Source organism: Palaemon carinicauda, unplaced genomic scaffold (genome assembly GCF_036898095.1).
Source record: "Palaemon carinicauda isolate YSFRI2023 unplaced genomic scaffold, ASM3689809v2 scaffold548, whole genome shotgun sequence".
Taxonomy (NCBI): Eukaryota; Metazoa; Arthropoda; class Malacostraca; order Decapoda; family Palaemonidae; genus Palaemon; species Palaemon carinicauda.
Window position 1 is genome coordinate 35,001 of NW_027171814.1, and position 12,655 is coordinate 47,655.

Sequence of the window (12,655 nt, forward strand, 5' to 3'; positions counted from 1 at the left end):
AGGAGACAAGACGAAACCGTAACACAGATATAAATGATAATAAGACAGCGCAACCCGTATTTAACGAGACAAGACGAATTCGTAACACGGATATAACTTATGATAAAACAACGCAACCCGTATTTAACGAGACAAGACGGAAACCGTAACGCGGATATAACTTATGATAACACAACGCAACCCGTATTTAACGAGACAAGACGAAACCGTAACGCGGATATAACTAATAATAAGACAACGCAACCCGTATTTAAGGAGACAAGACGAAACCGTAACACGGATATAACTTATGATAAAACAACGCAACCCGTATCTAACGAGACAAGACGGAAACCGTAACGCAGATATAAATGATAATAACACAACGTAACCCGTATTTAACGAGACAAGACGAAACCGTAACGCGGATATAACCAATAATAAGACAACGCAACCCGTATTTAAGGAGACAAGACGAAACCGTAACGCGGATATAACCGATAATAACACAACGCAACCCGTATGAAACGAGACAAGACGAAACCGTAACGCGGATATAACTAATAATAAGACAACGCAACCCGTATTTAAGGACACAAGACGAAACCGTAACGCGGATATAACCAATAATAAGACAACGCAACCCGTATTTAAGGAGACAAGATGAAACCGTAACGCTGATATAACTAATAATAAGACAACGCAACCCGTATTTAAGGAGACAAGACGAAACCGTAACACGGATATAACAAGATATAAGAGCAACTAAGGACAGGCGAGATCCAATAATATCTATTTGCATAGTTGAACTCGATATGGCAAAGAGCGAATTTCAATTTAAATACTAACTGGCATCAGAGAAATATTTTGCTTAGAAGTAAGCATTTGAAGATAGACATCAATTTTGAAAATTTGAAGATGATAACATGTTCTTATCTCTTATCAAATCATAAACGATATATATATATATATATATATATATATATATATATATATATATATATATATATATATATATATATATATATCTATATATATGATATATATATATATATGATATATATATATATATATATATATATATATATATATATATATATATATATATATATATATATATATATATATAGATATATCTAAATATATATATAGATATATCTAAATATATATATATATATATATATATATATATATATATATATATATATATATATATACATATATATATATATGTGTGTGTGTGTGTGTGTGTGTGTGTGTGTACATGCTATGAAAATCAACACAATGCCTTATTTAATTAGGAATAAAATTTCTTCACGCTGGGATCGAACCTTAGTCTTTTAAGATGAAAGGCAAGGTGGTATATATATATATATATATATATATATATATATATATATATATATATATATATATATATATATATATATATAGATAAAGATAGAAAAATATATAAATAAATATATAAATAAACTCTTATAAAATTCATACATTTATGTAAACACAAATTATATCCACAACAACAAATGCAGCTGTTTCTAGTTCTCTGCAGGACAAAGGACTCAGACATGTCCTTATTCACGTCTGAAGTTTGGCCATTTTCATAACCACACTAGCCACTGGCCATTGGTGAGAGACTTTAGACTGATTACTCACAGCAAACCAACCTAGTATGGGTGGCCCTGACTAGTGCAGCTTTGCTGATCATGGTAATACACAAACCGTTTTATCACGTTATGGTATTACATATATATATATATATATATATATATATATATATATATATATATATATATATATATATATATATATATATATATATATATATATATAACGGATTTTGAGCGAAGCTTATATAAACAATACTGGAACCTTGTACTCAACTTTCCAGAAGAAGGCGAGGCCGAGGGTAGAGACATGGCTAAGATGCAAGTCGATAAGATACGCACAGGGAAAAATCCGTCTAGTAAGGCAAGCTACTATGCGAAGGATGGGGACGGACGTGACGTCATTTAGCAATGACGCCCGTTTGTTTACGTCTCGAGTACCAAAAGTAGCCACGGACGAGATTAGCTGTGGAACGGCTCCCCAGCTATTCTCCGCCCCTACATATCGAAGTGTTAACTCTATGTGGGGTGCAGATAGCTATGTGGCACGTTAATACATGCGTTCCCTGTTGATATACGATGTCTTAAAGGGAAACCTTTAGGATACTCGCTCCAGAAGTTAGAATTCTGTGATAACCTGTGGTTAAATTCTCTGAGAATATCTAGTAGTTATATACCCTAGGAAGCTACCAAAAAGGAACCTTCCATCAGGACGCCATGGCTTGAGCCCCCCAAAAAATATATATATATATGTGTGTGTGTGTGTGTGATAGATAAATAACAAATAAAAATACGTTTGGAAAATGTAAACAAAATTTTGAAAATTTCAATACAAAAAAAAAAAAAAATCATGCAAATCTTACCTTCAGTGAAACCAGCGAAACCAACTGCACTGTAGTAATATCTTGGTCCCTAAAAAAAATATATATATATATTATAAATCAAAATGATTTAAAACAATTCATCGCTTCTTAAAATTAGAATGATTATAGGCTTTAGGTCAAAAGTCCCTGATAGATCCTATACCGATCAAGTGGGTATGCCCCATAATTTCCCAGCTCTTATTTCTATCAATAGCATATGGTCTTTATTCTACTTAACCTGGAAATAAAGCTTAGCTGATAACCTAGAAAAGTTCCCACACAGTCATAGGAAGCAAGTGGGTATGCCCAGTTCTTTACCCTCTTCCCTTCGCTCACTAGGTCCACTGGCTCCATTCTATCCCTCAAATTCCACTCAATTGGTTAAAATGAGACACATAAAAGAAAAAGGGAATTTTCAATTTATTGGTAGATTTGATCAAAAGTCTACTGTGACACTACGATCAAAGAACATTATTAAAGAATTTAACATTAAGAAGCCTTATGTTCGACCTAACTCAAACTTTCAAAAAATATAAATTGGACAAAAGAAAAACAATTTAGTACAGCACTTTATAATACCCAATACTACAAAGGCACCTACTATGGTTTCCCACTGTCTTGGGTTAGAATTATCTTGCTTGAAAGCATACTCAGACCTTCTATTTGTTTCCTTATTTCCTTTCCTCATTGGGGTATTTTCCCTGTTGGAGCCCTTGGGCTTCTAGCATCCTGCTCACTGTAGCATTATTGTCATTCTAATCCTCACCGCAAGACAAACTGTAACCCTCAATGGACGAGAATATTATAAGCCAAAACTAAGTCCGAGTTGGAAGAACAAAATTGTATTTAAGCCTAAGTTCTATACTGTACTATATGATACAGTATTTGGTTATTATGTACAGCATCATTATGAATTAGTTCATTAGTAATCAGTTATCAATGTCAGTCACTGACTATAATTTTCCACTTAAATGATAACACTGTGTACACACACACATACATACACACACACACACACACACACACACACACACATATATATATATATATATATATATATATATATATATATATATATATATATCTATATATATATATATATATATATATATATATATATATATATATATACAGTATGTATATATATATATATATATATATATATATATATATATATATATATATATATATATATATATATATATATATATATACATTATATATATATATATATATATATATATATATATATATATATATATATATATATATATATATATATATATATATATGTATATATATATATATATATATATATATCACATTGGTCCATATACATACATAATGTATATGTATTCTGCACAAAGGCATAAGTTATAATAAACGTACTGATCCTATTTAACAATAAACCTTACTAAGAAGTTAAATTGTAGAGAAACATCAATAATCATTGAAACATTTGGAACTGTAAAAATCCCGGGACGGACATAAAGTAGCTCACATTGCGATTGCCAATTTCTCAATAAGATAGCCTAGCCTAGGCTACCTGTATTCCTAGACCTATACCAGATTCCTAACCCCAAATATCAACCGATCCCTTCGTCGTCCAGAAAATCGACAAACTACTTATCTATTTAAATTCTCTCTTCGCCACACTGTGGTGTCCTATGTATATATATTCCGCTCTACCAGAGCTACATTTTGATATATGTATCGTTTCATTACATGTTTTTTTGGGCTCAAGCCATGGCGTCCTGATGGAAGGTTCCTGTTTGGTAGCTTCCTTGGGTATAAGACTACTAAGATATTCCCAGAGAATTTAACCACAGGTTATCACAGAATTCTAACTTCTGGAGCGAGTATCTCAAAGGTTTCCCTTTAAGACATCGTAATACAACAGGGGACACGCATGTCTGGTCGTGCCACATAGCTATCTCCACCCCGAACAGAGTTAACGCTTCGGTGTGTAAGGGCTGAGAATAGCTGGGAGCCGTTCCACAGCTAATCTCACTCGTGGCTACTACTGATACTCGAGACGTAAACAAACGGACGCCATTGCTCTAATGACGTCACGAGCGTCTTTATCCTTTGTTTAGTAGCTGCCCTACTGAGACGGATTTTCCCTTGTGTGAACTTTATCGTTTTGCATCTTCGCTATGTCGTTACCTTCAGCCTCGCCTTCTTCTGGAAAGTTGAGTACAAGGTTCCAGTATTGTTTAATTAAGCTCTGGCCGTAAAGTAAATATTATTTTGCGAAATAATTGATGTTTTGTGGCAGAGCCGTGCCTCTACCGGACCCGCCATTTTATGGCGTCGTTGTTGTTTTGCATGTCTTATTTAGTTAGCCACAACAACGCTTCCGGCTTTATATACTAATCGAATACATTAGTTTATTTAGTCTTCATAGCTAGGAACTTTTATTTCGTGTTTAGACGCTTTTTATCGGTCATCGATTGACCTCATACCAGTCGGCTACTATAGCCCCCAGGCCAGGAGCCTATATACAAGTGTTCATGCATGATTTATCAGTGATCCTAGACTAAGTTATGAAGATAGTGGCATTATTATTTTACAATACTTTTGACTAGTGATGCAAATGTTTTCGCCTTCAGGGACCATATAGGGGATAGGCTAGTCAGTGATTCTTACTAGCCTAACCTAACCTTAGGACCCCTATATGCTTCCTTCATCCCCTGCCTTGGCATTCCCTCTAATTAGCCTTGATCCCTTTTCTGAGTAAAGGGATTCATTGTCTAATAGAGTATTATATCGCCTCTCAGTCCTCCCTAAAGGAATGAACCCCCTTTAGGATTGCGTCTGAGAGTGAGGTTAGGCTAGCCTACCTCTATGGCTAGGATAGTCTGCGACTTTCCTGCGATAGCGATACGTCTTCTTCCTTGCCTAGTTCAGGACTTTTAGCCCTGATCTAGGTCGGGTTAGGAAGGTTTCTCTGTTCCATGCTGAAACTGTACTCTTGCACCGTTTTAGCCGATCAGCCTAATCTTAGGTTAGGGAGTGTCCTCCCTTCCCTTTGTGGCCGCTCTGGTACAGAAACCCTTCCTGGGAAGACCCCTCTCTTCTCCCTCCCCACCTATCTCTTGTATAGCCTAGCCTATGCTTAGGTTAGTTTATACTCATCTGTCCCCTGTCCTACAACTCCTCCTTAGGGTGGATGAGTAGGGCTACCCGAGCTTCCTTGTGCAGTCCGCTCTGGTACATATACCTTCATAGTGTCCTATAAGGTTAGTTCCTAGTGTAGCTCTGCATAAGGGAGTCTCCCCCCCCCCCATCTTGGGTGTTCCCTAGTCCTCCCTTGGGCTACCTGCTCCCGGTCCCTAGTGACCCCTGCATATGGATGATAGAGCCTGTCTCTATCATGGGTACACCCCCTCAGGGAGGGGGAGGGATGTCTGGAACCCTGAAGGTACTTCCTGCATCCTTCCCCCCCTCCCCCTGTCTCTCTATCTATCTGGGTGCCGGTCTCTTGCCGCCTCTTATGCCGGCAATACCTGCCTCTTGGTGACTTCCCTACCCTTGCCGCCAGCCCCCCGTGTTCCGAGGGACTGCCGGCTGCCGCCGGCTACTACCGGCGGCTCTCCTACTCCTATCTAATCGTCCGCTTGCCGGTCGATCTCCGGAGTGCCGGCATATACTGCCGGCAACCCGATACTACCTGTACCATCCTTACCCCAGTCACCAATCCGGCATCCTCCGGCTGCCGGAGCCGCCGCTCCCTGCCGGCGTGCCGCCGTTGTGCCGGCGGCCGCCATCCTGGTATCTAACTGACTTTTGAAAATTGTCTGTTCTAATGCCAGAATCTATGCTGGAGCGAGCTCCGGCGTGCCGGCGGCTTGCCGGATACCCCGGAGGCGTCAAGAATACTTGCACCCCCTCTCTGTAGCTATCATAAGACTAAGATAGCCCTACCTGGCAAATAGATAAGCTGCTTTGCTTCTAAGATCAGTACCTAGTACTGCTCTATTAGTGATCATGCTGTCTCTTTGCATTCTTCTATTTCCAGCATGCTATGTGCATCTTAGCACGGCTGGTTGCCAGAAGCAGTTACCCTTAATGAGACCTTCTGGCTCTTATCTGGGAACCGAATGAATTCGATCCCAACCTTGTCCTTGGCTTTCCATGGAGTTCCAATATAATGGGAATCCTAGGAAACTATATCCAATGATCTCGGTCATTTGGATTATCCCAGGACCAAGCCTATGGTAACCAGCCGGGCGAGATGCATGGAGCGTGTTCTCCTTTACTGTTTCACTCTCTATGCATCACACCTTATATAAGTTAAAATTAATGATTAATATTAACTTAATTTAAGAGCCATTCCTATGACTCCCCCATACTCATTTTCTCTTTCTTCCACAGGAGGAGCAGATGAAGTGCGATTTCGCATACTGTGCCGTGAAACGCTCCCAGTTTTACGGACATACGGCGTGCAGGACTCACGCCCCTTGCTCAGACAAGAGAGGGGATTGGAAGTTCTGGAATCCACTGGATTGTACGGTCTGCCAGGCCTACCTAGTTGAGGCCTTCCATAACCCTCCCTCAGCGGAGGTTAGAGACATTGCTCGTGAGAAACTACGCAAGTGGGTGCGTGGTTTTCAGAGGAATGCCACTGGACCGTACCTGGCCACCGAAGAACTGAGGTCCCTGCTGTTCCCTAAGGCCTCCCCTGATTCAGTGGTTCCAAAGGAAGCAATCCCCACTGTCCAAATTACGGTGGAACCTGATGTGGTCATGGCTCAGTCCATGCACGAGTGTCGCCTAGATTCCGAAGAGGACGAACAGATCTCTGACGTCTCGGAAGACACGGAGAAGACGCTTATGGCTCAAGGAGCCGAAGAGGACGAAGACAAGGTGGAATACACCGAGTCGGAGATTGGAGCTACTCCCTCGTCCATCCCTCCGCCTACTCCTACACCGACGGATGTGTCCATTCCGTCTACCTCCTCGACCCCGGATCCTTCTTCCTCTACACAAGAACTGATCCGACTGATTAGAGCTGTCATGGACGACAGACTGAAGGAGAACCAGGAGTCCATCAGGTCTATGATTGGATCCAGAGAACCGAAGAAGATCTCGGTTAAGGATCTCCCAGCTTGCTCTCATGCCAACCCGTGGAGGTATGCAGAGCATATGGTTATTGCGACCGGCAGGATCTTTGTTAGTGACAAAATCGGCACGGTCCCGTTGGAAGATGTGGAATTCTTCCCAAGCTTCGAGGCCTACCCGGACTGTTACGTCCGGCTTCGTTCTGAACCTGCCTCGAAGGAGGAGACCGAACCTAAGGAAGAGATAGTGTTCGATCTCGCAAAGGCCCAGGCTATGCTAGCCTCCGCATTTAAGAGCAGGGGCTTTACCTGCTCTAAGCTTCCTGCCTTGAGCAAGAAGCATCCTACTTATGTCGCTCCCGACACTGCGATTCTTCCATTTTTGGAAAAGGCCTTGGCTGCATGCCTTAAGGCGGCGGAAGAAGGGAAACCCTGCCCTGCACTGGAGGAGTGCAGACCCTTCTCCATCGTAACGCCCCCTGACACTAGACAATGGAAAGATGTCCAACATACTTTCGTTGTGGGTAGGCTCGATCCTGACGTTGCCGGACGTCAGTTTAATGAAGACCTCCCTAAGCTCAATGATCACCTCCTTCGCCGGGAACAAGACACGAAGGAGAGGCTTGCAGCGTCTCTTTCTCATCAAGTCCAACTTGAAGTTATGGCCTGTGACACAGCAGTACCCGATCACTACATGGTACTGGCCAAATCCCACTTACTGACGGTAATGAAGGACTTGTACCATTTCATAAAGGCTCGTAGAGCCTGTCGTGAATTCGTGTTTGTCGGTGCCACCGTGAAACACGAACCCCGGAGGCTGATTTCCTCCAACATCTGGGGAAAGCACCTGTTTCCTTCGGACCTTGTCAAGGAAATAACGGACAGAGCCGCCACGGAGAATAGGAACCTTCTCCACAAGTGGGGCATGTCCAGGAAAAGGAAAACCTCTCAGGACGATGGACCTCAGCCTAAGAGGAAACCTCAGAAACCGAAACCCCAGCAACGTCAACAAAGACGTCAGTTTCCGGGACCCGCTACCTCCCAAGTGGTTGCCCAACCACAACAGACCTTTCAATTGGTCCCCCAACCGGTGTTGTCACAGTCACCGGTCTTCACCCCTGCCTTTGAACAGCCATCCACTACCTTTCATGCCAGAGGTAGAGGCTCGTCCAGGGGTGCAAGCAGAGACGCCTCTCGTCGTCCCTCCAGAGGTAGAGGAGGAAAGGGAGCTAGCGGCCGAGGCAACAAGTCCTCGGGACACCAGAAGCAATGAAGTGCTTCCGGTGGGAGGAAGACTCCGCCAATTCCAGGATCGTTGGACCTTCGATCCTTGGGCACACAGCATCATCAAGAACGGTCTAGGCTGGAGTTGGGTGCAACCACCCCCAATCTTCCAGCGGTTCTTCCAACAATCGACCCCCATTCTGGAAGAATATGTTCTAGACCTCTTGAACAAGAAGGTGATAAGGAAGGTAAAGTCCACCAGGTTCCAAGGGAGACTGTTTTGCGTTCCCAAGAAGGACTCAGACAAGCTCAGAGTCATTCTGGACTTATCCCCCCTCAACAAGTTCATAGAGAACAACAAATTCAAGATGCTGACGCTTCAACAAATAAGGACCCTTCTGCCTCAAGGTTCCTACACGGTCTCTATAGACCTGGCGGATGCCTATTGGCACATTCCAATGAACCATCACGCTTCCTCCTACCTAGGATTTCGACTCCAAAGGAAAAGCTACGCCTTCCGGGCCATGCCATTCGGCCTCAATGTGGCCCCTCGGATCTTCACAAAGCTGGCGGATGCCATAGTACAACAGCTCCGCCTAAGAAACGTCCAGGTGATGGCCTACCTCGACGACTGGCTAGTCTGGGCTCCATCGCCCGAAGAGTGTACAAAGTCTTGCGACGAAGTTACCCAGTACCTAGAACACCTGGGATTCAAGATCAACGAGAAGAAATCTCGCCTCTCTCCAGCTCAGAAGTTTCAGTGGCTGGGAATCCACTGGAATCTTCAGTCACACCGCCTTTCCATCCCCCAGAAGAAAAGGAAGGAAATAGCAGGGTCTGTCAAGCGACTACTGAAATCCAAACGCATTTCAAGACGACAGCAGGAACGAGTTCTAGGCTCTCTACAATTCGCCTCAGTGACAAACCCAGTGCTTCGTGCACAGCTAAAGGATGCCGCGGGAGTCTGGAGACGATCGGCATCCATCGCTCGAAGAGACCTCAAGAGACGGCTTCCAAACAGACTTCGACGCCTCCTAAAGCCGTGGTCGGAAGCAATGGCCCTGAAAAGGTCCATTCCTCTCCAACACCCTCCTCCATCACTCAACATCCACACGGATGCCTCACTGGAGGGCTGGGGAGGTCACTCCCACCTGAAACAAGCTCAAGGGACCTGGTCTCCACTATTCAAGACGTTCCACATAAACATCTTGGAGGCCATGGCGGTCCTTCTTACTCTGAAGAAGCTATCCCCGCCGCCCTCGATCCACATCCGTCTAACCCTAGACAACTCAGTGGTAGTTCGTTGTCTCAATCGCCAGGGCTCAAGATCGCCCCAGATAAATCAGGTGCTTCTCCCAATCTTCCGTCTGGCGGAGAAGAAGAAGTGGCACCTGTCTGCAGTTCACCTACAAGGATTCCGCAACGTGACAGCGGATGCTCTATCTCGGACAAACCCGATAGAGTCGGAATGGTCTCTAGACGCAAGATCATTCTCCTTCATCTCTCATCAAGTCCCAGAACTTCAGATAGATCTCTTTGCAACGAGCGACAACAATCAACTTCCTCTGTACGTAGCCCCGTACGAGGACCCCAAAGCAGAAGCGGTGGACGCCATGTCACTGGACTGGAACAGATGGTCGAAGATATACCTGTTCCCTCCCACCAACCTTCTGTTGAAAGTCCTCTCCAAACTGAGAACCTTCAAAGGGACAGCGGCCCTAGTGGCTCCCAAGTGGCCCCGGAGCAACTGGTACCCCCTGGTCCTGGAGCTGCAGCCCAAGCTGATCCCTCTCCCGGGCCCAGTTCTCTCTCAACAAGTACAGAAGTCGACTGTCTTCGCTTCATCATCGAAAATCAAGGACCTTCATCTCATGATTTTCTCTCCCTTGCCGCAAAGAAGAGGTTTGGGATCTCGAAGAAAAGTCTAGACTTCCTAGAGGAATACAAGACCGAATCCACGAGACGGCAATATGAATCATCCTGGAGGAAATGGGTCTCCTTTGTTAAAGCAAAAAATCCTAAAGAAATCACCATTGATTTCTGTATGTCCTTCTTCATTCACCTTCATGGACAAGGATTAGCAGCCAATACGATTTCAACCTGCAAATCGGCTTTGACTAGACCAATTCTATATGCTTTCCAAATTGATCTGTCCAACGACATCTTTAACAAACTGCCGAAAGCATGTGCTCGCCTACGCCCAGCACCCCCTCCGAAACCGATCTCCTGGTCACTAGACAAGGTGCTCCATTTCGCCTCCAACTTGGACAACGATTCATGCCCCCTCAAGGATCTGACTCAGAAAGTTATATTTTTATTTGCTCTCGCCTCGGGAGCTCGAGTCAGCGAAATAGTGGCATTATCAAGAGAAGAGGGACACATCCTGTTTGCTGATTCAGGAGAAGTGACCCTCTCCCCTGATCCGACGTTTCTCGCCAAAAATGAATTACCCACCAAAAGATGGGGCCCTTGGAGAATATGCCCCCTGAAGGAGGATGTCTCTCTATGTCCAGTAGAGAGCCTCAAGGTCTATCTTCGCAGAACTTCAAACTTTGGTGGAGGCCAACTCTTCAAAGGAGAAACATCGGGCAGCGACCTGTCACTGAAACAATTAAGAGCGAAAATCACCTACTTCATTCGCAGAGCGGATCCGAACAGTACACCCGCTGGTCATGATCCTAGAAAAGTGGCATCTTCTCTGAACTTCTTTCAGAGCATGGACTTTGAGAGCCTTAAAAACTTTACGGGCTGGAAGTCCTCGCGAGTTTTCTTTAAACATTATGCGAAACAAGTGCACGAAATCAAACATTTTGTGGTAGCCGCAGGTAGTGTTATGAAACCTGCACCTAACTCTGCGTAGAACAGTGAGTTATTTGGGACTCTAACTCTTCGGGTGCCTATGTTGACCCTCGAGTGATTCATAGTGATGTCTAAAAACACTTAGTGCTTTTATAACTGTTCTTATCCCAGGTGAAATGTCATAGTGTTACACAAGTGCCGCATGCCTTGAGCATGATGTGTTATTTAAAGACTTGCGTTCCTCGAGAACGAGTACCTACTAATCCTGAAATTCCCTTTCAGATTCAAGAGCAAGCCTTTATTTCTATGTACATTATTATTACTGTAAATGAACTTTACTTTTGCTGTAAATTATTTAATTTCTGCATTGTGAAATAAAATTTCTATTTTATTACTTATGCGTCTCTTTCAGCTCCTACTTACTATGAAATACATACTGTCATAGTTTTATTTATTCCTCCTTTCTTATGGTCATGAAGAATTTAAGATGTCTATCCTTAAATTATATTCACCTTGTCTCAGTAAGGTTCCTACTCGAATACTTACTTCTGATAATCAGGAGATGAATCCTACACACAGTGCCCAACCACCACTGACCTACTCAGAATGTTCCTATACAAATATCAAACATTCTGCTTCATCTCTAAGCTCTTAAAAAGCTCTTCTGTCAAGATGAATAGTCCTTCAATACCACTTTGACGTCGGCAAAGCCCATGGGAACTTCCTACCAATGGGGGGCAGGATACTTCGTTCCTATGGTTCTTATCTAAGATTACTTTGCTATTTTGTCAATGCCTAGGCACTTAACTCTGGGGGGAAAATCTACCACGATACATTGATTCTCTGGTACTCTTCCATCAGGACGCCATGGCTTGAGCCCAAAAAACGGATTTTGAGCGAAGCGAAAAATCTATTTTTGGGTGAGATAGCCATGGCGTCCTGATGGACCCTCCCTACTACTTCGTCAGTTTGTTCCCACCCTACACAATTGTATCATGGTGATGGGCAGCAACTGGCGCCAGGATAAAGACGCTCGTGACGTCATTAGAGCAATGGCGTCCGTTTGTTTACGTCTCGAGTATCAGTAGTAGCCACGAGTGAGATTAGCTGTGGAACGGCT